The sequence below is a fragment of the Sus scrofa genome, chromosome 11 (assembly GCF_054392235.1).
Source record: "Sus scrofa isolate SSC_HxYL_T2T_F1_AM1 chromosome 11, Sscrofa_HxYL_maternal_Yorkshire_Landrace_v2.0, whole genome shotgun sequence".
Lineage (NCBI taxonomy): Eukaryota > Metazoa > Chordata > Mammalia > Artiodactyla > Suidae > Sus > Sus scrofa.
Genome location: NC_139393.1, coordinates 11,027,306 through 11,054,983, shown reverse-complemented (window position 1 = coordinate 11,054,983; position 27,678 = coordinate 11,027,306). Strand labels below are relative to the sequence as shown.

The 27,678-nt window shown below is 41.7% G+C and overlaps 1 protein-coding gene across 13 annotated transcripts in view; it reads right to left on the bottom strand.

Annotated features, from left to right (window-relative positions):
* RFC3 (replication factor C subunit 3) overlaps positions 1 to 27,678 on the bottom strand; it is a 377,430-nt gene that overhangs the window by 113,303 nt on the left and 236,449 nt on the right. For 4 of the 13 annotated variants that reach the window (XR_014818801.1, XR_014818796.1, XR_014818798.1 and 1 more), the window contains one exon: positions 9,659 to 9,766. The exons of 8 other annotated variants lie outside the window; for them this stretch is intronic. The gene's annotated coding sequence lies outside the window, so the exon portion shown is untranslated. Of the gene's footprint in view, positions 1 to 6,936; positions 8,085 to 9,658; positions 9,767 to 27,678 lie in introns of those variants that run through there. One more of the 13 variants, XR_014818800.1, reaches the window with a different exon arrangement.

Below are 27,678 nucleotides of genomic sequence, written 5' to 3'. Positions count from 1 at the left end.
GTGAATTGCCTCAGAAATATTTTTCTGGGTTCTCTCTCTCATGCTGTTTAAAGACATGAGGGCTTTCCCGGGAAGCCCCCAGCCACCACAGCCAGATGTGGGGGTCACCAGACAATGGGACCACGGTGCCCGCCAGCCTGCTTGCTGCTGGGCCCTCAGTGGTCTCCTTAGAAACCAGCAGGGCTGCAGTGAGTCAGGGCGGTGGCGGCGGCTGGAGGGAGCCGGGCCATGAGTCACATCAGGAAAAAGCCCATTCCCTTGGCTCTGATTCATCCCCACCTACTCCACCGCTGTCTGTGCAGAAGGTTCATTCATCTCACCTCTTGGCAGATGCTTACTGAGGCCCCAGAGGAATGCCGGACACCGTACGAGCAAACCTGCTTCTGGGAAGAAACACTCCAAGGAGGAGCTGTCACCCCTGTGTCTTTCCCACTTTCCAAGTTCAGAGCCTTAAAGAGCTTCAGGCTGAGGATCACTTTCTGACAGGCCCTCCCTTCTCTGTACTCTGAGTGTTTTGTCTCCAGTGGATTGGCTCTCCACACATTAAAACAACGCCATCACTAGTTAAATTGCCTTGTTTGGGAGGGGAAGGGGATCCAGGGTCCTGTCTTCCCACTTTTCAACCCAGAGTGGGAGGCTGACTCTGTTAACAGGGAGAGGTTGAGGAGAAGGGGAAAATGGGATGCTAAATGCAGCCATGAGCACTATGGAGAATCAATAAAAATTGACAGACGAGGGGGCAGAGGGAAGGAGAGAGGTTTTCCCAACCTCAACTAATACTTGCGAATAATATGAGGCAGCCTGGAAACGCCAGCCTCCCATCCCCAGGGAAATCCTCGCAGCCCCTCCCGCAGCCCTTGGAGAAACCGCTCAAGTTCTCTGTTCTGCAGAGGATAAAGGACATGGAGGGTCAAAGCGTCCGAGCTTTACTGCTGACAATTAAACCTGCTTCCGTGTCCCCCAGGTGCACACTTGCTTAGAAACAGGGAAGCCTCCAGGCTTCATGGCTGGTACATGTGCAAGCACAAGACATTGACCTGAGAGAGCGCATGAATTCCTGGTGTGGCTCACACGTGTTTCTAAGGTGTTTATGCTAAAACTAGATGAATCCAATGAGATGGGACTTGAAGGAGGTTTGAAGGAGGATTAACAGAACACAGGGACCTAGGTAAGGCTGTCTGTTTCCTGCTAAATTGCCTGGTAGATGCTTTCATACCTTAAAGAAGAGGTTAGAGAAAGACAAATCAGAACGTTACAACTGTGTGCTGAGTTACAGCTCTGAGGTCCTTTTCTGTGGCCTAAAGCAAGTTTCAAAATCCCTGTCTTTTTGTTTTTAAGTAATTGTATGCCTTTTACACATAGCAAAGTATCTACACATGGAATGAGTTGTCTGGGATCTGCTTATAACACGCAAGCAAAAACAAACACGTTATATCAGTAAGCTGGGGGCAGAGGTCAAGCAGTGTTGGCAAAAAGTTGCATTAAAGGTTGAGTCATGCTGCGGGTAACTAGGAGATCACTGCGCTAGGAGCCTCTTTTCCTGGGTGAATGTTTGAAAAGTTCCTTCGGAAAACCTCCACAAAGAAAGCACAATGGCTGCGCCCATCTGGCACAATCCACGTCTGAGGAGCCCCCTCTAAGAACTGTGATGGCAACCTTACCCCAACTCCTTAACAGGCAAGCCCATTTAACATGCCAATCACCAGCCCCAGGGAAAGCAGGAACATTCTCGTGAAATAAAGTTTAACTACAGCATGGTGATGTGAACGAAGACAAACCTGAGAAGGAAGATTCTTGTCCCCAAAGATTGACTGCGTTGCTCAAAAGCACAGTTCATGAATTGGAGGCAGGGGCAGGCGATTGTGACTGAAACATAAGTCTCAGCTATTTCTCTATTTAGCTGGCCCTCCTCTGCGGCTGCCATTCTCCTTCAATGCCAAGGGGGCTGCTGATCCCATGTTGGCACCTCATTCTGACTCTCATCTGAGAAGGTAATCCTTATTTCAGTTTTAAGAAAATTATGTTTTTATTTCCATTCATAACAAAGTATTTCACAGCGTTAGGATCATTGTTATTTTCCTGCTTACTTTATTCCTCTTTAATTAGAAGTTTCAAATGATTTAACTTATTGTGAGTATCTTGGCTGTACACACATACCATCCAATATTCCTTTTGCTTCTCCTGGAGCTGGGCTGCCAGAGGGGCTTGCATTGGAATTGGCCTCTGGGGAAAGTTTTCAATTAGTTCATTATTCCAACCTTTTACAAAGCAGAATCTGTGAAAATTCACAGGCCAAATTGTATCAGCTCATCTGTGTAGTGAGGAAGGCACTGAAGTTATTAAATTAATTGATAGATTAACATATACTTGGATGGAAAAAAAAATGCACCAGAACTTTAGGACTTAAGACTAGCTCATTATTTTGACACGTCATTGTGTGCCCAAACACTACAAATCAAGTTAGAAACAGTAACTCATTTTGTCCAATCCATCTTTTAACTACGTAGTTTCTTAATGGGTTTATTTAGCTGTAAAGGACAGAATCTCTCCCAAATTACCTTAAGGGACAGGCCATCTATATAAGGGCTGCATGTGGTCTGAAATTGAAACTCAGCTGGTATCATGCCTAGAAGAGTCTGGCCTCTCCTTTACGGCATTTCAGTTTTTCTCTCTGTATCTGCTTGCTCCACATGCCTCTCTACCAAATGACCATTTCTGGCCATGGTGCCAATGTCAAGATACAAAACTAGTAACAGCTAATCCTTATTGAGCATATTCTGTGTTTCAGGCACTATTCTCAATATTTCACATACATTAATTTGTTTGATCCTTGCAACAACTGCTACTGAACCTTGACTTGTATGTGAACTGATCTTACTATGATCCAGACTAAAACACACAGCATATTTTCATCTTTAATTTCATTCGTCCAGCCTCTCCATTTCCCAGTTCAGGTCACAGAATGCAAGGATCTGATTCTACCAGCTCGTTTTTTGAGCCAGGCTGCACAAGTCAACCTAGAGTTCACTTCCCTTCCGTCAGTTGCATAGCTCTAAATACTTCAGCTGCAAATTGCAGGCAAGGTTGCTTAGTTCAGAGCACTGGAGCAACGCCAGCTATGCCTGAGAATGGGACAGCTTCTGCATAAGGAGGTGTAGAGGGGAGAGGCCATACTGACATCTTTAGGACCAGAGGCAGAAGCAGGGTGTCCCATGTCTAGAGAATTCACCTGTGATCTGGGAAGGCTTCTCTGGCTGTTCCCATGTGAATGGTATGTGTTAGAACCGACTCACATCTGGGCTGAAAGATGCATGATTGTGATAACCAAACAGCCCTATATGCCAGAGTCTATGCCAAAGCCTACCCATGATGTAGTTTAGAACAAAGGGTCACCGACATGCTGGGGAATGGACAAACCACACAATTTCACTTCTCCCGAAATGTGTCTTCCGCTGGCTGTGACTACGTCATACATTCACCCTTAAGAGAGATCCTTCGGTTACTGCAGAAGATAAGAAAGGTCTGTCTGCCTCTGCTCTTACCACTCTGCCTTTGCAGCAACATCAAATTTCTTCTCTCCTCTCCTGCACTGTGGTCCCTTTCACTGTGTCAGAACCGCTGTCTCCTCTGAGGCCCCTCCTGTGCGTGACGAAGTGCCCACGCTTCAGGTCTCAGCAGACTCTGTCTCCAGGAAGCCCTCCTGCCTCCACAAGTCTGGGTCCACTAGCCCTAGACTCTGGCCAACCTCCCTATCAGAGTTCTCATCACACTGCTCCATGTATATGTTTCCTGTTCATGCCTGACTTCAGATCCGTGCAGTCAGGGGCCATATCGTCCTGGTTATTGCAGCCTACTCAAATTTAACGGTGTCAGATACACATGATGTGCCCATAAACACTAGTTTAAATGAATCCTATTTTTTAAAAGGAATCGTGTTATCTGCAAGGGGTGACCCACTGCTTACTGTTAGCTCACAGATTGAACTGACTGCACAGATTCCCAGTAAGTCCCCTGAGGCACGGTCCATTGGTCAAATGAATTGGGATTGATGGGAGGAGCAGGACATTACCTAGAGAAGTTCAAGTCGGAGAAGAGAAAGCCTAGAGAAGGACCCGCTGGCTGTGTAAAATGAGGGGAAAGAGGGCGTGTACAGATGAGTGTTGCTGCCAAACAATTCTGCTTGTGTCTCAATTAGTGCCGGTTCTCACAGGCTCATTCCAGGTGTCCTGGGACTACTGGAGCAGCCTCTGCTGGTGGTTGGTTCTGCTGGTGGAAGACGGAGCATGAAGGGGACTGGAGAGAGTTATAGTACCAAGACTAGGACTCATTCTACAGGCAAAGCCTGTAAAAGAAATGAGTGATGGCCCCTGGTGGGCAGACTCCCATTCCCACACACCAAGTAGACAATGAAGCTGCAGAGTAAAGACACCACCCACGTGAGGGACAGCCAGCTCTCTCAGGAACCTTTGCTCTTGTTCTCCACCCATTTACTAACCAGATAAAACAAAAAAGAAGGTTATTCAAGGAAAATATATGGGTAGACTATCTCAAAGAGACGCAGCTCTCCATAAGACACACCGGGTTTTGAATCACAGAGAAATATGTGATGAAACATGGCCACTCCCTTGTCTTTAACTCAGTTGTACATCCACGTTTTCTCGAGCTTTGCTAGTCTATACAAGGGACGGCTTAAACTCTTGGAGTTGGACCTATGTTGATGATTTAATCTTTTTAAAAATTTGTCCTAGCGAGAGACTACTTTTGATTCACCCAGCCTTACAATTATATTATGGCGAAATTATATCTGAAGTATAATTTAATAGGTGCTTACAACAGATGTGGTGCTGTATTTCATTCGTCGTTTTAAAGATAATGTTTTTAATAACGTTCTTGTGGAATGTGATCAAGTAAAGAGGAGGGGAATGAATCTGGCAAGGAGATGACAATGAAGGGGGAGAAATAAGAAGGAGGAGATCAAAGGTATTGACTGTCCCCTCTCCTCCCCAAGCAGGATGGTTTGCGGTTCCCCGCTGAGAGTCAAGGCAAATGCCCCATCTCTCAGCAATGAGCTGCCACTCCAAAGTCTACAAATGTAAGATTTTTTTTTTTTTTTTGACTTTTTAGGGCTGCACCCATGGCATTGGGCATTTCCCAGGCTAGGGGTCAAATTGGAGCTACAGCTGCCAGCCCATACCACAGCCACAGAAACGCAAGATCCGAGCCGCCTCTGCAACCTACACTAACCCACTGAGCGGGGCCAGGGATTGAACCCCCATCCTCATGGATACTAGTCAGATTCGTCTCCTCTGTGCCACAACAGGAGCTCCCAAAGTTAAGATTTTAAGATTAAAAACCAGAATTAAATTAGATCCTCAGAACTATATCCAGCAGTGTGAAGCTGGAATGGGGAAAATGTATTTTGAAGAGAACCGCTTTGCTAACTAACCTTAAAGAATATAATGTTGCTTCTTTAATCTCATTTTACTAATGGACTAGAAAGGGAAAATAACCATGGCCCTAGAGAACAGGATTTTCATCACATCCACATTTTAGAATGTGGTAGCAGCAATGAGAGAGAGGTGAGAGAAAGACCTATCAATAAAGGAAATTCTTTTAGCTTGGGAAAAAGTCTTCATGGACAACTGAGTTGAAATTCAGGTACTAGGGGATACGCTGCTTTGCAGGTATTGGAGGAGGGTGTCCTTTGAATCCCCTTTTTGGTGCGCATGACTGGAGCCCCTGAGGACCAGAATTCAGACTTTTGTTCATGCTGTCTCTCGTAAAAGGTACTTAGAGAAGGTACCATTAGCATTCCCTGAACCATGTTCACCCAGGAACAAGTAATTGGAGGGCTTCATAGCCCTCCACCTTCTCCTCTTTAGAATTAGCAGGCAAGCCTCTGAATAGGAGAGACTTCAGTAATGGGTTCTGAGAATAGCTGAACAGCGTGGGTCTGCTGACAGCTCCCCTCTCCCTGGCAGACTGCTTTGGAAAAGGACAAAGGGAGAAAAAGTCGGAAACACAGTTGTGTGTGCCACAGAGAAGTATGGCATCAAATACAGGCCGTGAGGAACTGCTTCCCATCCCCAAATATATTTTCATGCAACCTCTCCTTCCCCGGGAGGAAGTAGTTGCACCTAATGATGGAGGTTTGTGATCTGATCTCAGGTGCCGAGGGGTCCTGCATCTGGGGGCCACCTGGGAGAGGAAGACTCAGGGATGATACCGGGTAGAGACCACAGAAGGCAAAGAACGGCTTTAGCTGGGAGTGATCTTTTGGCTAGCTTGGTACCTTTGACCTTCTGGAACCTGCACTGAGGCCAGGTTTCCTACAGAAATCAACATATTTTATTGGGGTCAGACAAATTTGGGTTTGTCATCCCACCTCTACCACTTAACAGGGTGTGTGGCTTTGGGTAAAGTTATTAGTTAACCTCTCAGCGATTCTGTTTAAAATGGAAATACTAATATTACCTACTTTGCTGGGCTACTGTGAAAATTAAATGAGATAAGGCCTATGACGTGTGGCTGTCCTTAAACCCAGCAGAAATTTACACCACTACTGCCGCTACTGCCGTGCCGGCTGCTGCTTTGTGCCCGAGGGCCCTTCATTTTGTGCAGAAGAAACACACACACAAGGTGGAGTGTCAGCCTCCCCGCAGAGTATACTCAATACACAGGGTATACAGTGTCTATCTATAACAAAAACAAAAAAGAGTGAATTAAGGAAAAAAATGTAAGCATTGACGCTGTTTACAAAGGCCAGAAAACTAAAGAGATTAAAGCGAAAACCCAGAGAAATACCGGCCAGGTTTTGTGAAAGGAAAGGAAAAGAGTCAGTTAGCCAGCAGCCATTTCTAACCAGGGCTATGCCCTCACCAGTCCCCAGAGCAGGGCAGTGATGTTTCTGCATAGCATTAATTCATGGCAGATTCATTTTGTTGTACGTTTAATGTGATTACTTCACTAAATTCCGTTATTAATACTCAGCCTTCTGCTGCTCATGCAGCATGAGCAGCTGTTCATGATTTTTAAAAATGAAGGGACATATTTGTTCTATATCCACCCAGCAGGAAGGAACACGATGTCTCCCAGAGCTGGGAGGAGAACAGGGCCCCGTAGGGTAACGTAAAGAAGACGCAGTGAGAGCGGGTGTGGGGACGAGAGGCTGAGCCCTCCCATCCACCTCCCACCCATCCAAGGGGTCTATCCCAGGATATCCCCAGCTGCATTTCACAGGGTCCAGTGAGAACACAAACGCTCTCCAGAGCCTTCAACAAAGGGAACCGAACAGAAGAAAGTGGTCACCAGGGAAAGGAAGAACTGAGAAGACAGAGACGGGACTGTGATATCTAATGGAACAGCATCAAGAGACCACTGTGGTGGATTTTCCGGTGACTCAGCAGGCTAAGGAGCTGGCATTGACCCTACTGTGGCTCTGGTTACTGCTATGGCACAGTTTGACTCCTGGCCTGGATACTCCTTCATGCCGCGAGCAAGACCAAAAGACTGTGACCCAGAAGACTGGAACGACAACAGGAAGGAGTGGTGTTCCAGAGTCCAAGAGCAGGCTACCTGTGGGAAACACAACTGCGGGGGAGGGTGGGGCATGGGGGCTGGACTCGGAGCCCTGAGGAAGACGTAGCTGCCGCCAGCTCTGGAGATCTACCCAGGGCAGAGGGAGATGGGAATAAACACTCCCAACTTCCCCCTTATTCCACCTTCCAGACTTCTCCAGTGCCTCCCACTGGCCAAAACTCCTGGAAGCCAGCTGCATGGAAGGCTGGGTAATGCCGTTTGCCATCATACAGAGCAGAAGAGGGCCAAGCGAGAGAATGGAACTACCTGAGCGCACACAGACCCGCAGCACATCGGGTTCTGATGAACTGACAGCCGACTGTGAGTTAAGCTGAAACTGCTCTGTGGGAAGACCCCAGAGCAGTCACCCCATCGCCCTCCACAGCCCACATCCGTCGCGCGCAGCAGCGGGAGGAAGCTGGAAGGCACCTCTGGGCAGAGACGAGGAGCTTCAGCCAAGGAGAGCCACCTCCCTGTTCGCCTGTCCATCTCCTCCCTGGAAACAACTGCATGTTAAAAGGTGGTTATCAACTTTTCCAAAGATAATAATATATGAATATAATGCAGTCTAATTTCCTTATTCTGTTAGCTCACAGTCTTTTGCTTCGGAGGATCTATTTAAACCTTGTCCTCAACATCCTAGATAAATGACAGTTGCATCTTATTGTTCTTAGAATAATTAGCTTCTTGCATTTTTTGTCTCCATGAAGAATTTAGAGTTAAAATAAGAATATGTTAAATCTGTGGTGATCTTTACAGCTTACGGCCCACATTCACATACTTTATCCCATTTTCTGGTATGTCCTGAAATAAAGGGGAGAGAACTAGGACGTGCCAGGCACGGCACCAGCGACGTTATGAAGGTCAGCTCAATTATAACACAACCACACAATGAGTTTAATATTTTTATCCCCATTTTACAGATGAGGAAACTCAAGAAGAGAGTGAACGGTCCTGTTCAAGATTATACAGCCTAGTCCAGGGACCCTATCATGCTAAAAATTTACACACACACGCAAAATTCTTGACAGAGACATGATACATATGCATATCACAAATTTTATATACACATATATATTTATAGGTAAACTTTATACATTTCCTAATTTTTACAAAAGCCTCATTTACAATTTGTTTATGTAGAAAACCTTAATATCAGAACCATTTATCTGAGGCCACATGTGCTGCTTAGAGATCAGAAGTGGAAAAAATAAGTCCTCGGTATGTGGCGATTACACTGGCTCCAGTTTTGAATATTCAATGTTAAGTCTGCTTTGAGCCTCACTTACCTTATATAGAAAGGAGCTAATATATACTGAGTTGAATAAACAGAACATATATATGAAAAAACTTGGGAGTTTCCATTGTGTCTCAGTGGGTTAAGAACCCGATAGTATCCATGAGGATGCAGATTCAATCCCTGGCCTCTCTCAGTAGGGTAAGGATCTGGCATTGCCACAAGCTGCAGTGCAGGTCGCCAGCGTGGCTCGGATCTGGCCTTGCTGTGGCTGTGGCGTGAGCCAGCAGCTGCAGCTCTGATTTGACCCCTGGCCCAGGAACTTCCATATGCTGTGCATTTCGCTGAACAATTGCTAAACACAGCCAGTGCCCACCCCTATGCTAAGTGTGAGTCGACCTTGCACCCCATTAGCGACAGGGCACCGAAGTGCCTAATGCCATGGACGGTCTTAGGGCCCATAAACATCTTGCCCAATGTTTTCCTTCTTAGTTAATAGAGTTTAGTCTAGGAAAAAAATTCTTACTAGGATCATTTTCTAATGCTAGGCAGTGAGCACATGTATAAACATGTGTAGGTGTATAAAAAACCCTACTCTAAGAGAACTCTGCTATATTTATCTGGATAAAAATAATAAACATAAGGATAATAATAGAAAAAGCACTATAAAAAGCCAGCACTGTCAAATAAAAAGGAACATTTTGGACCCCGCCCCCCAATCAAATGGGCCTCAAAAGGAAGCTCTTTAACAGGATTAGTTTAGGTCTATCTCTAGTCAGGCATTCAAGACCTTCCAGCTCGAGGGAACCAGAGGATGTCTCCAGAAAAGGTGTGAAACATTACCTGAAACTCATGCAGGAAATGGCCACAGTGATACCAGCAAGCATTTCAAATGAGAAATGAATCCAAACGGTATGAAATGTGGTTAGAGTTGTGGAAACTTCACACTCCCTAAATATAAAAGTAAATGGATTTAGGAGAAAATAAAAACTAGAGGAGACCCTAGAGTTTAGTCTAGGAAAAAAATTAGATAGCACACAATATACCATCAAGGTTCTGTCAGGAGGCAGAAATAGGCTGGTTATTTCAACAGAAAGAATTTAATATAAGAACTATTAACTAAATAGCTGAATGCTAAGATAGCAAGGGAGTCGCAACTGCAGGAAGCAATCACTGCCCCCAAGGCTGGAGGAACAGAAGGAAGAGGCTGAACTTGTCAACACTTAGATGCTCGGAAGATGCCCTGAGACGGCAATAATAATGATGCTGGGACGTCTGACCTTGGAGGAAGGGTCCCCAGGGCTGGGCCAGAGCCTCCGAGAGAACTCATGAGGTTGGTTCTGTGAGTGAAAAATGGCATATTGAATTCAACTGCTGCTCAGAATGAAGAGTGCTGGCTGGTGAAGAAAGAGGCTGGGGGACACTGACAAGACTGAAAGTTAACAGGGAGTCAATGTGGAATAGAAAGGAGAGCCCCTCCGTCTCCCTCCAGCCTTGCACTTCCTCTACCATGTTGGTGTGACCTCTCGGAAGCCACCTGGCAACAGAGAAACAGCCCCAGCAGTGTGAAGCAGCGTGTTGAAGAGATAGTACCTTAAACGCTGGTGCACACTGTATTGTTACTTACTTACTATTACTAGGCTGATGATAAAAATTATATTTTGGGAATATTCCCCCAAAGAATTGAAAGCAGAAACTCAGAGAGATATTTGTACACTCATGTGCTTAGCACCATTATTCACAGTACCCAAAAGGTGGAAGCAACTCATATGTCCATGAACAGATGAGTGGATAAACGAAATGTGTTCTCCACATACAGTGGACTATTATTTGGCCTTAAAAAGGAAGGAAATTCTGACACAACAGGGATGAGCCTTGAGAACATGATGTTAAGTGCAACAAGCCAATCAACAAAAAGACAAATACTGTACATTTCCACTTACAGGAGACACCTAGAGTAGTCAAATTCAGGGACTGGTGGGTTGCTAGTGGCTGGGAGGAGGGGGAAATGGGGAGTTATTATTTAATGGGGACAGAGTTTCAGAGAATTCTGTAGATGGACAGTGGTGATAGTTACACTACACTGCATATTTACTTAATGTTCTTGAACTGCACACTTAAAAATGGTTAATATGCAGAGTTCTCTTTTGGTGCAGTGGTTTAGGAATCTGGCAGTTGTCACTGCAGTGGCTTGGGTCACTTCTTTGGCACGGGTTTGATCCCTGGCCAAGGGACTTCCACATGCCATGAGTGAGGCAAAAAAAAAAAAAGTTAAAATGGAAAATTTCATATTATGCGAATTTTATCACAAGTTAAAATTTTTTTTAAAGAATAGACACACATAAAAATATAGTGAGATGAGGTGTTTTATCTATGAATTTTACTTCTCTTTAAAGCAGTATTATTTCCTATAATTAAAAAATATCATATGAACCTCTGAAAGAGTTCACAATCTGGTGATGGAGGAAGTAGATTAAGTAATTAACTAATAATTTAAAAAATTATATCCCCTGGGAGTTCCTGCTGTGGCTCAGCAGGTTATGAACCCGACTTGTATCCATGAGGATGCAGGTTCCATCTCTGGCCTCACTCAGTGAGTTAAGGACTCAGTGTTACTGTGGCTGTGTTGTAAGCGTGCAGCTGCAGCTCCAGCTGGAACCCTGGACTGGGAATGTACTGCAGGTACGACCCCAAAAAGAAAAAAAATTGTATCCCCAAAACTAAAGCAATTTTTTTTTTCTATTTCCTTCCCCAGACCCAACATTTGCTTTCCAAAAGCTTATATATTCCTCAAGGTCAATTTCAAATGATACCTCATGGTGGCATATCCAGTAATCAGAACGCTAAGCCCAACTGTGTGCAGTATCTCTCTTACACCATAATGCAGGCCAACTCTAATATGCCCTGCATTATGCTCCCTAGATTTGAAGCTTAAAGGTAAGAGCTGCGTTTTATCTCTCTGTCTCTCACAGTGCATAGTGTCATATAAGCACTCACAAATACTCCTGAATTGAAGCTGTAGCATCACCAAACTACATAAATTCAAACTTAAGGATGAAATAGAGTGACTAACTGTCCAAGACTGCCCATATTTAAGGGTTTCCTGGGATGCAGGACTTTCAGTGTTAAACTGGACCATCCTGGGACAACCAGGACAGGCAGTTACCCTAGCAGTAAATTTTAGTATTTTAAAGCAAAATAGGTGCTTTGTTTTGTAAATTTACTATATAAATTTGGCAAAATGTATTTCTCAAAAATGAACTAGGTGTGAACATCAGAGTGAAAAAAATAAGACACAATTATACAAAAATCTTCATTGTTCTAATCAGAAATTCATTTCTGATTAATAACTATTAATATAAAATTTTTGATGTTTCCTTTCAATATAACTATGAAAATCAGCATTTTTTTCTATCTTAGTGGGAAAGAAATAAATCCATAGCAAAGGTTCTAATTAAAAATCCCTACATCTCACATTAGAACCACTGCAGATATTAAGACTCTTCAATGTTCCAATTAAAACCATGAAGCATTTGCCCTGCAATATGCAGCTTCATTCCTCCAGGCATCAATATGAAATTGAAACTGGATGCTGGGAGCCAGGATGCTTTGATCTAATGGCATTTGCAGTAGGACCACATCATAATGTGCCCATAACATGCTGATCTCATCTGAGCCTCTAGCAAAGCACTGTCAAGAGATGCTAATGACCACCTTTTCCTACACTTGGACTTACTCCATCAAGAGCTACTGGCGCCAACTCAGACTAAGCCAGCATGACCACCGCCCCGCTGCTTTGTGACGCATAAGTCAGGAGAACAAACACCACGATCCATTTGTCATTCAGCTGTTCACTCAAACGCATTCATTGGGAGCCTAACTAAGGGTGACCATCATTCTGTTAAATGCTATGAATATCAGGTGGAATAAGACCCTTTCCAAGGGGCTTGCAAAGCGATAGGGAAATCCACAAAGAGCTATGGCAATACGGGTGGGAGGGCAGTTTGTCTTGCAGGGAAAGTCAAGCGAAGGAGGAGGGGACACTGAGGAAGGGGCATTGGTGCTGAGGTCTGGGAAATTCAGCAGTTAAAAGTGGAGGAATGGGAGTTCCCGTCGTGGCTCAGTGGTTAACGAATCTGACTAGGAACCATGAGCTTGCAGGTTCCATCCCTGGCCTCTCTTTGACTGGTGGCTACAGCTCCGGTTAGACCCCTAGCCTGGGAACCTCCATATGCCATGGTGCAGCCCTAAAAGGACAGTAAAAAGAGGAAAAAAAATGGAAGAATGGAAAGGAAGAGAGGAATATTCTGGAGAAGTGAGTGTGGAATACGCCCTATGTAGAGTATCCTCGGCCTGCTGGAATAAGCACTTCAAACCTGGGGCCTTAGGAAACTGAAATTGTCTCTCAGTCCTGGAGGCCAGAAGTCCAAGAGGAAGGTGTCATTGGGGTGGGTTCCTTCTGGGCTCTATGAGGGAGAATCAGTCCCATGCTCCTCTCCTCACATGCAGTGCTTTGCTGAAACTGTTGCTCTCTCGGCTTATAAAACCATCATCTCAGTCTTTGCCTTAATTTTCACATAGCATTCTCCTGGTGTGAACATCTATGTCAGAATTGTCCCTTCAAATAAGGATGCCACTCAAACGAGGGATTAGGGCCCCCTGCTCCAGTAGGACCTTATTTATTTATTTATTTATTTTGGCTCCTGAGGCATATGGAAGTTCCCAGGCTAAGGGTCAAATGGGAGCTGTAGCCTCTGGCCTACGCCACAGCCACAGCAACATGGGATTTGTGCTGTGTCTATAACCTACACCACAGCTCATAACAATGCCGAATCCCCAACCCACTGATGGAGACCAGGGATTGAACCTGCATCTTCATGGGTACTACTCAGATTCCTTTCTACTGAGCCACAATGGGAACTTCTATGACCTCAGCTTAATGTAACCAATTACATCTGCAGTGACCCCATTTGCAAATAAAGTGACATTCTGAGGTACTGAGGGCTGGGACTTCAACATATCAATTTTGGGAAGAACACAATTCAACTCATGATATTCTGGAAAAGGAGTCAGATAATTAGCACATGGTGGGAGGAGCATTTTTAAGACTAGAAGATCTATAATTTTCAAAAGTGGTAGGAGAGGAGGGTGGAGGCTAGGATGTGAAGAGATTCTATAGCCATGTTTGCGGTGAAGAAAGTTGAAATATATGCTCAGATGTTTTGAGAAGCAATGATAGGTGAAGACGGGATACAAAGATGTGTGATCCTAAATTAGGGAAAACGTTGCACTGAACAAGCCTTAATGGGATCCTTTAGCGCTTCTCATACACTGTAACGTGGTAATGTACTTCGTAAAATCCACACGCGTAAGGGTAGGCAGTGCTTGCCAACCCTATCTCACTGCAGAGACCATTTTTTTCCAGAGATCTTCCACTAAAAAATATTCATTTGGATATGCGGGCATAGTCATTGCATAGACTTCCCAGTGGGCTTCCTTACATCTCTTGAGTCCCAGTTTCCTTCTCTGCGGAGCTGGGACAATCGTAGTGTTTGATAAGTTCAGGCCATATAAAAGGAAGGCGACTCTTTAAAGTTAAAGCATTAGACACATGGGAGTAACTGGAGACATTTTAGGCAGGAGGTGGAAGGCTTGTGAATTTGCTGAAAATAAGAGAGCAGTCAAAGCAATCGTTTGTGGGAAATAAAGATCCACACACTAATAACCAGGTAGCATCAAAAGGAGGCCTCCTGCGGGGGTGGCTCATGCCTTTCCCACCATTCCTACTTCATTCATTCATTCATATTCATTAAGCACATCTCTAAATTCATCACTCAGCATTCCTCAAGGCACACTTCATAGATGACTTGAATTCAATCTGGCCGCCCCTTCCTCAGCCCTCCTGGGCATACACTGTCTGAGTCACACAGCTTGGCATTTGAATATATATTGTCTTGAATGATTATCTCTTTGTTTCCTTTTCTTTGGATGCACCTCCTAAATGAGATTATAAATCTTCCTTAAGTAATTACAAATAATATCCTACAGACTTCCAACCTCGCAGTGCACAAAACTAAGTGCATAGAAGATACATAATAAGTACGCAATGCACTGAAGAAAATTTGGCATCTGGGACAAAGACCTCTGCAACATCTAGTTAACTTATCCTAGTGTTACAAAGACACTGGCAACCGAACACAAAATGCGGAGAATTACCTAGAAATATATGTTCCATATTTTTCGTGATTATCCATAATCATAATTGATAAGTGATTTCTAAATCTTCATTTATACAAGGGAGCCACTGTGTATATGGTGTTCTTTGATTCAAAGGAGTTACATTTTGCCTCTAACCAGCTTAGAGCTGTCATTGACAATTAAAAAAAAAACTGACAAACAGATAAGATGAAATGAGCAGAAAACACCTTTTTATTTATAAAAATGATGGTCCTAATATAGGAGAAATTGGGTGCTGATTTACTGAGACAAAGGGCTTTCCATTTCATTTTGCTATTAGGCCCCTTTTTGAACTACTCTTAAAATTACTTGAGGAAGTTCACATGGAAAGTTTATTTCTTCTTGAAGGTCATTTATAGATTACAGAATATACCAACTTGTTAAGTTAAAAATCACCAAATCTCTTTGGGCAATTTGCTGTGAAGATCAATTGGGCACTCCAAATCTCCAGGGTTACATTATTTGATGTGTTTTGTTAACTTGTCAGGTTGACACACTGCATTAAGGGTGAGAACAATTTCTTTGGGAGTACATTTATTTTCACTAACTTAAAAAAATGATTCTCGTCTATTCAGATCATATTTTGTCAAGAGTTATAAAATACTGGGCTTTAGCTTTGTGGTTTAATAAGCCACACCCATACTTTATGATTGACAATAAAATAACTATTAAGTCAAAATATGCAGCTGATAAGAATCTTCTTCCAAAGCCTTACATATCTACAAATGAATCAAAGGAGAACACAGCCACCCAATAATTACCGGTTCCTGGATCATTCCTCGCTGTCTTATTCAATCATTCAAAGTTGTGCTCTCCATACACCAACCTGCTTTCCAGCACTTCCACCACTCAGTGTTGAAAGTTATTATTTTTTTTTTATTTCCAGCTTTGAAGAATACTTCAAAATATAATTGTACATATGTAAAGTGCAGAATTTGATGATTTGCTCTGCATATACATTATGAAATGTTACCAAAAAGTTATTCTCAATAATGATTTCCTTCCAACCAAGTTTAGCAGTGTTTCAATCTTCCCAGAAACTGGGACCCCCACATAACGACTTCTTTTCAAACATATTTTCAAGCTGGGAAATGTAAAAATCTGTAAGAAAAATTAGTAAGTTGTCCCTGTGAGGTATGGCAGCATCAGCATGGTAGAAAGAACACAGACCTTAGAATCAAGGCTCTGATTCAAGGTAAGGTCACACTCGTCTGTGTGAACTCAACGTGCTGAGCCTCAGTTTCCCCATCAAAGGATATTAACGTCTCAGAGTTCCCAGATTCATAACAGATTTTTAGTTATTATTTAATGAGTGAATGAATGACCACACAGTATCCCCTATGTCTCATATTCTGCTTTGGTCTCCTTTTCCTTTTTCTATTTCATGCTTCTTCCTTCATACTACCTCCCACTTCCTTCATACTACCTCCCACTTCCTTCATACTACCTCCCACTTCCTTCATACTCCCTCCCACTTCCTTCATACTACCTCCTACTTCCTTCATACTACTTCCCACTTCCTTTCTTTTCCACTCGCAACCTAGCAAGAAATTAAATTCCTTTCCTTGTGACCTTTCACTTAAAATCACTTTTTTTTTTTTTTCAGTTTCTTCATTTTCTCCACACAATCTAGCTCCATGTCTCCACCTTATACTCACTCTCCAAAGTCAGGTTTTTCCTTTCACTCAAAACCTGACAAAAATCATACCCTTTGCCTATTACATGCACTCAGTAAATAATAAAGTGGTGATGTTGAATTCATCCACAAAGAACATATAATCTAGGCAATAAAATTTGGCAAAGAAAAGAGAGTGAGTAACTGCAATCCATTTAGAAACAGGTGTGATTTCTCTCACCAGCCGTTAACACGTTTGCGCTGCCATAATTACTGCAGGGGTATATACTACATTGCCATAGAAACATTGTTTCCAAAATACATATGTATAGATTTTATTGGTGGGTATGTTGGCTATAAAGCAGTTTTCCACACTTCTTGTGAGCTTTGACAATGACGAGTGACAGGAATCATATTCGTCTCTACAGCTGCCCCATGTTGAAGGGTTTCAAGGTACAAGAAATACTCCTACCTTCTGTATTTCAAAGTGACTAGAGCTGGTATCCCCCCAGGTGCACACATTTAAAAGTAAGGTAACTAGCTAAGTAAAGATCACAGTAATAGTAAAAATATAACCAAATTAGGATCCATCTGTAAAATGAGAAGAATAATATTCCTCTTAGAAGATTTTTATTTGCTCAAATGAGACATGGCAAATTAAAAAACCTGTAAATTATAAAATGTTATGTAAATATTAATTCTGGGTTTTATTCAACATCAACACAGACTGTCCTCACATATTAGGAGGAGTTCAGTTTTGAGAGTTCGCTTGGTCCCTCCTTAAACACACTGATATAGTCTTCCTTCCCTATGTATTTATGGACAAGCACATTCAGCATCCTCAAGGTTTCACCTCAGGTCCAGACTGTCAGAGAAACAGTGCCTGCTAGCAGATGAGTGTTTTCTCTGGCTACCTTGTAGACCTTTCCTATCTCTAACCTATGAGGAAAAAAATACCAAATAAAAATCTTTGGAATTCACACTTTGCATTTCTATTGGCGAAAATCAAAATGACTGTGAGAAACTACTGAATTTGAGAAAAGCAATATAAATTCACATCTTTGACTCACACAGAGGAAAGAGTCAAGGTTTAAACTGACCTCTTTCTTCTTCTAAATAACACACACACACACAGACACACACACACACGGAATTGTTTTAAATAACCAAGGAGGCAAACCTATTTGAATGACAAGACCAAGTGACTAAGTTCTGATGCAAATAATAACAATTCATGCTTGCCTTCCCTTTACAAACACAAAGTATTTCCCGTACTTGATTGCAGTGGATCTTCATTACCGCACTATGAAGTAATCAGAAGTGGGGAGTGTTGAGAGGAGGTGTTTTTAATATTTCCTGGTGAATTATCCTTCACCTGTACACTGGTTTGTTGCTCTGCACTCCTTCCACGGTTAACACTGATCACAAAGCTTACTGCCCCCAAGGAAGAGAAGGAAATGAACCACCTAGAGGTAAGACGTTCACGAAGTCGGAAAATGAGCTTAACGTAGGAGGAAGGTCTTAGACTGTGCAAGGAAAAGAAGAGGTTTTCAAGTTGGAAGGGAGATGTACAAGCAGAAGCTTGGGGAAGTAGGAGATCAGTCTTGCTGGAGCTGACCCCCAGAGTGAGAGCAAAGGAAAAGGAGAAGCCCAGGTAGTAAGCACAAAGGAGCAACAAAAGTAAAGAGGACTTTTTCTTACCTCCTGTTCAGAAATTGCTTAGCAGGCTGCCCCCAAGTTAACATGGCAGGCACGACAGAATAAAAGAGTGGTGTGACATGTTTCTGCAGAGCGAGGGCAGGAGAAGGCCCTTACGTCCTTCTTAGCTCCTATGTGACAGACACATATGCCAGGAGTTGCGGGGAGGCAGAAGAGAGTTGGGAGCCAAACTGAGGCAAGGGGTGAGAGAGCCCACAGCCTAGGCGGGGTAGTCCATTAAGACCCCAGAGATCTGCACACCAAAAGAGCCAAGTGAGGCCAACTTGCTGAGGGGTGGAGTGGGTCCCAAGGAGCCCCTACTATGCCAAGTGCATAGACCTCCAGGTCCACCAGCCACATGGGCAGGGCAGTGGGGAAAAGAGCAATGTCCAGAAACCCACAATGTATTTCAGCAGTTAAGTGCCCAACAGAAAGAACAGCTCATGCTGTTGGCCACCACTGATACAATAGGAGCTGTGAAATCAACAAAGGCTAACTACATAAGAAAAGCGAATGCTATTTGTTCAGAGTTTGCTATGGCAAAAGATAGCCACCATCACGTGCACCATGACAGAGACTCAACATCAGGTGAAGAAATAGCAAAGCTTTACACAATGGAAGGAAGGGAAAGCTTCAGGTGGACCCTGATTGGAGGCTGATGGCCTGGTGGATCTTTAAGGGCATAACGGAAGTGGGACATCCTATGTGGTTGGTTAGGTTATATTTGACTTTCTCTAGTTGATCCTAAGTTTGAAACAGGGATCAAAGTTAAGAAAGATATCAATTATTAATCAAGTCCTGGCCATTTGGGTGGATTGTTAACAAGAAGATATTATTTACCTTCTTGGATTGTCACTAGAAATAACAATGGGGATTTCTGCAGGTCTGACTTAGAGCAGGCTGATGTCTACAGCTGTTTATTGCAGATAAGGGGCTGGTTTCCTAAGTAGTTTATGTGCTGCAGGTTGTGGGTTCTATTTTTAATATGTGGCCTTGCCATTGACTTGTTTCTATAAACAGTCTCTAAGAGCACACAAATGTCCTCTGTCACCTACGTGGTACCTTGTAAAGAAGAGAGAGGAGAAAAAATTCAAAAGAAGAGGAACAGAGAGACAGCCTTTTAGGAGGGTTCAAACGTTGGATGGATTGAATATTTTTCCAAAAGAGACCAAGTTAGCTGGAAAGAAAATGTTATAGCCTGGAAAAGATGAATATATCATTAATGAGTTTAGGGGTTTGGAGGTGGGGGTTTTATGTTATTTTTTGTTGTTCTTTGTTTGTTTGTTTTTTGCTAGCAACAGGATTGGAGGATCCAGAGTAAGATATGATTCGATTTGGAAAACAGAGAACCTACATTTTTTGCACTCCCAATATGTGGTACACAAATTTTTACTCTGTGATTGGTATTTTTGCACACAGTTTACATGAGAGGTTTTCAAAAATAATAACTGTAATTTGAAAAGATACATGCACCCCAATGTTCAGTGCAGCACTATTTACAACAGCTAAAATATGGGAGCAACTTAAATGTCCATCAACAGATGAATGGATAAAGAAGATGTGGTACATATATGCAATGGAATATTACTCAGCCATAAAAAATAATGAAATAATGCCATTTGCAGCAACATGGATGGACCTAGAAACTATCACACTAAATGAAGTTAGTCAGACAGTGAAAGACAAACATCATATGATATCTCTCGTATGTAGAATCTTAAAAATGATACAAAAGAACTTATTTGCAAAACAGAAGCAGAATCACAGACTTTGAAAAACTTATGGTTACCAAAGGGGACAAGCGGTAGGTGGGAGAGATGGACTGGGGGTTTGGGACTGGCATATATGCACACTGAGGTATATGAAACGACGGGCCAACGGAGACCTGCTATATAGCACAGAAAGCTCTACCCAATATTCTGTGATAATCTGTGTGGGAAAAGAATCTGAAAGAGATCAGATGTGTACATGTAAAACTGAATCACTTTGTTGTATAGCAGAAATTATCAAAACCCTGTAAATCAACTATACTTCAATAAAACCTCAGTAACATCAAAACCATGTATTTCAAGGTGTCACTTTCTTAGAAACTAGTAGGTTCTGACCAGGACACTTAGATGGAAAAAGTAGCCAGTTATGCTTGCCCAGGGCCAATTCCTAACACAGATAAACACAAACCCAACAAACCACAGTTGAGAATGTGGAGAAAATAGTTACCCATCTCTAAGGAAACAAATTTACAGATTTCCTGGATTGTGACATTTCAGATATTGTGGCCCATTGTCCTCACAAGTGTGCACAGATGGTAGTATTCAAGGGTTCTCCTTTTGACCCAGATGACATAATCATCAAACCCTGAATGTCAAGAGTAAGTTCATTGGGATTCAGTGGTATAAACTAAGCTAGATAGAGAGTCACTCAGAAAATCCATAATCTGGGGCCATGTCATCTGAGCAGGATGTTCTAGGCAAGAGTTCTCTATGACTGAGATCCACAAAGTCTGAGGACCAAGCTTCCCACAACAGTGCCGCCATAATCCTCCCTCCAGCCTCTCCTTTGAAATGCTGCAGCCCTGCAGTGGAGGCCAGGGAAGCAGAGGTTATGTAAGTAAAAAGAATAATAAGTTGCTTCAGGCTCACTGTGATTAGTTAGAAAATAAAATGAGATTTCGTGGAGCACCTTTGTGTTCCAGAACTCTCAATCATTTCTTATTATGAACATAAGGTAATATAAGTTGAATATCAAGTAATTAGTGTTCATTTTGAACACATCTCTGGAATTCTAATTCTTTAAAGTCTCTCTTTAAAAAAGTCCTCCATTCTGACAGCCACATTCTAAAATGTTCCAGTGCCACCTAAAAAGGCTGTGTTTCATAAATTCCGCATTGATATTACAATAGAGAAGCAGAATAATTTTAAGATTTTTTTCCCATTTGATAATTGCCCTATTGCTTTTGAAAATAATGGCTCTCAATTATTCCAGTGTGAGATGCATTCATTTTATTACATTATCTAAATTTGTGTAGATATTACAAGGTTTTATGCAGCCCCTGGTAAAGACACAAAATGTTCCTATTTCTCTCAATTATGCTTTTTTTAGTATTAATTTTCATGTGCAATTTTCACTCGTTCTCTTATGCACTACAAAATAAACATCAATGTGTTGCGACTAAGCATGATATTTTTATATTTATATCTATAATCACTAATTTTCTTATTATATCTAGGGTAGGGGTAGATAATTATAACAAATAATATTTGACTACTAAATTATCCACTGTGTGCCACTCACTGTGCTATTGTCTTCACTGTGCAGGATAAGCCAGGTTCAGAAAAGGTAAGCAAGTTGCCCATGATAGCACAGTAGTAAGCAGTAGACAAGTTAGGTTTGTCTTAACCACTGGCATCTTCCTGCCATTCCAGATTGGGGCTAGTTATCTTTATTTTCACAGCAGGTTAATGCCTTCCTTCCTCCTGTTCTTATCGTCTCTCTCCTGATTTAGGTAACTTCTCTCTAAGAGCATAAAGAATGAACCTAGGAGCTCCTGCAAACCTCTATAGATACTAGCCATGTGATACGGGTACATTAGTCTTAGTCATTAACTTGGTTTTGGTGACATAAAACCTCCTAAATCTCAGGGGCTAAGCACAGTAAAAATGCATTTCTTGCCATCATCACAGTAATGCAGGTAGGGTAGCTCTTTGCCAATCAGTGACTCAGGGATCCAGGCCATTCTCATCTTACGGCTGTAAGAAGGCCTCTCATCCTCCGGCTGGCAGATGAAGAGAAGAGAGCATATGGATAGAAGATACTTTGGATGTGTAACTACTGGCCACAACTAGTCACTTTTCATCAGACAGCATGTCCAAGCTAACTGTAAGGGAGGCTGGGAAATATATATGAGCACAGAAATATCACTAAGTATTAATAGTTACTGTCACACTGCACTAACTTGTTTAAATCTTTCTAGGACTATTTGCCACTCCTACAAAGTAAAGATAAAGCACTTACCACAATGCTTGGCACATAATATATATACTCAATGCTTTTGAATTTAATATCACATAAATTTGTATATAGGCCCTTAATGGGAACAGAAAGCTACCTTCTTTAGACCTATGAGAAAACTGAGAGAAAATTCACTTGTCAAACCAAATCTCAATAAAGATACCCAAAGAAGCCATATTTTAGAATTTATGCAAAATGTTCCTTATAGCATTATATGACAGGAAAAAAATCAGAACCTCGGCAGGAAAAAAAGCCCTTTGAGGGAACGAAGAAGGGCTGGCGGAGCTGGGTGAGGGGAACGTGGTGGGGGGAGTTTGGGGGGTGGGGTGAGAGGATTTATGAGAGAGAGGAGATAATTTGTTTTTGTTGTTAATAATACTTTTCTTCTCAAAACTAGAAGGCCAAGTAATAATAAATAGAGGACAATCCACTAATAATTATGACGTCTCTGATATGCTACCACTTACTCCACAGGGAGTTCCTGTCATGGCTCAGTGGTTAACGAACCCGACTAGCATCCATGAGGACGCGGGTTCAATCCCTGGCCTCAGTGGGTTAAGGATCTGGCATTGCCATGAGCTGTGGTATAAGTTGCCCTCGCGGCTCAGATTCAACTCCTAGCCTGGGAACCTCCATATGCCTCCAGTGGGGCCCTAAAAGACAAAAAGACACACATACGCATAAGCACATACAAAAGGACACAATGAACTTCTTTGCAGAAAAGATACTGACTCACAGACTTTGAAAAACTTGTGGTTTCCAAAGGAAACAGGCTGGATGGGCTGGGGGTTTGGGACGGGAATGCTACAAAATTGGGTTGAGATAATTGTTGTACAACTATAAACATAATAAAATTCATTGAGTTAAGACAAAAACAATGAGGTATCACCTCATACCAGCTGGAATGGCCATCATTTTTAAAAAAATGACAAATGATAAATGGTGGAGAGGGTGTGGAGAAAAAGAAACCCTCCTACACTGTTGGTGGGAATGTCAATTGGTGCAGCCACTATGAGGAACAGTATGGAAGTTACTCCACAAACTAAAAATAAAGTTGCTATATGATCCAGCAAAAAAAAAAAAAAAAAAAAAAAAAAAAAAAAAAAAAAAGTGGGCTTTTTAAAAATTCCCTGATTTTTTAATTTTAAGAATTAGTTTTTCATTTTAAGAACTGAGAAGAGACTTGTCCCAGCTTCCCAAATCCCTGCTCTGATCTGTATCTTTCAATCTCATACTTTATTTGTTACAGTCTATTCTGGAATAATGTTATTATTATTTAGCGCTTTTTCATACCTCAGTCGCCTCCTCCTTCTCCACATCTTCTAGACCCTAGAACATATTCTTAGGCTTTTCATGTCTGTAAACGATCTTTCTACTGACGCATGACCATCTGATGATGTGGACTTTCCTTTGACAGAGGTATAGGAATAGTTTTCTGTAGATCAAAAGTGTAATGTATATTTCCCAGTGTCTGCTTTATAACATAAGAGCAGCATAAAGTCCAAAACAATTTACTCACAATACAATAGGCTCCCTCTCCCTTGCTGTTATTAGACTTTTTTTTGCTTTCTAATAATTTTGCTTTTAAGAAAAAAAAAACTTATTACGTAATTACATATCCATTATTTTTAAAAAATCACAGCATGCTGAAAATGTCAAGCAGAAAGTTAAAACAAAACCACCCACATTTAACCACTACAATGTTATCGAGGCATTTTTCTACTTATATACAAAAGAGAAGGATAAATAGATCAAAGATAAAAAGAAACAGATGGAAAGATTCACGTAGCTTTCCAGTCTACCTGCTGCTTTTCAATTAAAACCATGACTGTACTCCATCGACTCTAACACACTCCTTTTCACATTTAAGTATCTCTGAAATTGAGATGTGCCTTATAATGAGAAGTATCACGACGGCCAGGCAGCAATTCTGATGTGATGACCGTTGCTTGGAACTATATGAACTTGGTTGCTATTCTGGTGGACTGATGGCCAAATATAGCCCTGCAAAACTCAGGCAGAAAGGAAGACTAGTCTTTGCTGTTTGCTAAAAAACTCCCTTTGACACTTTCAGGTTAAGAAAAGACTCTGTGTTTCCCAAGTGGGTGACACACTGATTATCTCTGGATTGTAAATATTCTCAATTCCTTCTCTGTATATTCAATGTTTTCCAAATTTCTCACAACAAACGAGTATTGTTTTGTATTTAGGAGGTACTATGAATCTATAAAGTTTTTTAGGGGACTCTGGGGTGATGGTAGCCTAAATTTTTGCTTTCCAGCTACTCTCTGGATCATGAGCAGTTTCTCTACGATAAAGAAAAGTGGGTCTGAGACATATCATCTTGCTGTAACTCCAGGGGAGGAAAATAGCCTCAGAGGCAGCCCTTTGCTGAGGTTCAGGATGAAACTGTCTTACTTTGCTGAGACCTTGGCCCATCAGGACCTACTGACCCCATTGAGAAAAGTGGAATCCACTTGCTTTCCAAGAATTCTGGAAACACAAAGATATTCTCCTGATGCTCATAATACAGGGTGAACAGTTTTCCAGATTAGACTTAAAAAAGTCCCGTAATATGTTGTTTACCAGAGGCATATATAAACAGAGGATGCAGAAATTATAAAAGTAAATAATGAAAAGATATATACCAAGTGTGTGTAAACCAAAAACTAAACTCTAAAAACAGATGTCCTCTCGTGGTGGAGCATGTTAAGGAGCTGGGGCTGCTGCTGCGACACAGACTCTGGTGGCTGCTGTGGTATGGGTTCAGCCCCTGGCCCAGGAACTTCTGCATGCTGTAGCTGTGGCCAAAAAATAAATAAAAAACTAATATGTCATGATCAAGAGTATTTATCAGTATGGCTAATCTGAGAAATACAAAGACTATTGAACTCCAAAAAATCAAACAGTGAAATTTACTACAACAGTGAAATAAAAAGAGATAAATCACATACAGTACCATCTCAACAGATTCAGAAAAGGGCAGTTGATAGATTTTAACATCTATTTCTGAATTAGAAAATAAGTCGCTGATAGATAAGAACAGACGGAGTCTTCCACTTGATTGAGAGTACTTAACCAGTAATCATACTTAACGGAGGCATGTTAAATACATTTCCTTTTAAGCTCAGGAACAAGACAAAGACATATTCTGGCACAGAAATGGCTGTGTGAGGGCTAATGCAAAAGTCAAGATGAGATGAGTTCTAGTTCTGGCTATCATGGAGCAATTGGGATCCTATGTAAACAATTTTAACAGCTGGTCAAAAATATTATAAGGCTCTCAGACAGAATCCCTGAGTGACAGAAAGAACATTAAAAAGTCCATGGGACTCAGAAGACAGTAGGATGACATCTTTATAACACTGAAAATTTAAAAACCTGTCCACCTACTTCTACATTAAGTGAATGTATCCTTCAAACCTGAAGCCAAAATAAAGGTGTTTTCAAACCTATAAACAAACTCACCAACAAAAAAATTCAAAGAAACCGTTGCCAGGAGATGTACACATAAGAAATAACACAGAGAAATTTTCAGAAAGAAGAAAAATGTTACCAGATAGAAACATGGGAATGTAGGAAGAAATGAAGCACACCTGAAATGATAAACATGTGGGCAAATAGAAATAAACATTGACTCTTTAAAATAGCAACAATAATACTATCTTATGGGATTTATAACATTTGAAAAGTAGACTATATAACAAAAATAGCACAGGAGAGGGAAGGAGTAAGAGAACTTGAATTCTTGAATTCTTGTCAGCTTCCTTTATTGTTTGAGGCATGATAAAACACTAAAGTAGATGATGACAATGAATCAAAGATATGTATCATCTCCAAGGGCATCCAATAAAATCCTGCTAACAGATGATATAGCTGAAGAACTAATAGAGGAGAAAATGAAATAATAAAAAATACTTGTTAAACCCCAAAGGAAGCAAGAAAGGAAGAGTAAATGGCACAAAACAGATAAGAAAATAGAAAGCAAATACCAATATAATAGATATAAACCCAATTGCATCAGTAATTAGATAAAATGAAAATGGGACTGAAAATGCATGAAGAACCTGAGCATCTTCTAGTGCCAGAAAGTGAGGCAGGGCACAGAGAAACCAAAAAGATGGAGGCAGAGAAAAATTACAATGGCCACAGCTGAAACAATTTGAGCAACAAAATAAAATAACAATTTTTTTTGTCATAAAACAAGCATATTGGGTAGTCATAGTCCCTTGCCTGATAAGGGGACTCAAATTTGCCATTTTAAAGGACCCAGTTAATCCCAAGGAGTCTACAGGTGTCTGTGGCAGGTACAGATGCCGTCTGAACCTTTGACAGCCCCAACTGGAGAATTACAGTGCAGATCTTTAGGATTTTAGAGCAAAGCTGTGTCATTTTCTACAGACAGCTAGTCTTTTGAGAAACAGCATTCTGATTTTTACTGGCCCAAATGCTTGACTGTGGACTATCAACCTTCCCATGTGACCTGGGCTGCCTATCCTCAATGGATGTTGTCTGGGCCATCAAGCCATAGAGTTATACATGCACAGCAACCCTCAGTCATCAACAAAAGTTATAAAACCCTGAGCCCAAGAATATCCTAAAAATCATGAGCAAGTGTCCCAGGTGTTCAAATTACTTACTCCTACTTCTCTGTTTTCACCCACACCTATGACCTTATGAGGAGTTGCCTAAGACTAGCTGAATGTAGAAGAAAATCTTCAGATCTGAACTACAAATGGCTTTGCAGTAATTGTTGGCACCACCTGAAAATGGATGGTTGCAGGACTACAGCCCCATCTAGATGGTCTCAGAGCACAGTGTGAAGAAGAATTCTCCCATTTGGCAGAACTTTTGAGCAGTGCATTTGATTGATTATGTTTTTCTGGAACTTAGGAACTGTGAGAGAATAGTTTCTGTTGTGTAAAGCTACCTAGATCGTGGTACTTTATTAGAGCACCCTCAAGAAATGAATACATTGCCCAACTATTCTGGACTAGGAACACCATAAATAATTAGCGAAAGTTGACAAGCTCTCTGGGTAAGACTACTGTGATGATTGTTGTTGTCCTGTCATCCAGGACACCTGGATATAGTAACCAGTCCATCTTATTTTTAGTGATTAAGTACTGTCACTCGGCCCCTGACAACCAAGATCCTATCATTTTCACTGAATTCAGAAATGAATGTTTTTTGTACAATTGAAATCATGGGCAATGTTAATAGATGTGTGACAGATTGAAAGACATCCAAAATCAAGATGGCATTACTCACTGGAACTTTTACAAATCAACCAGACGAAAGTGGA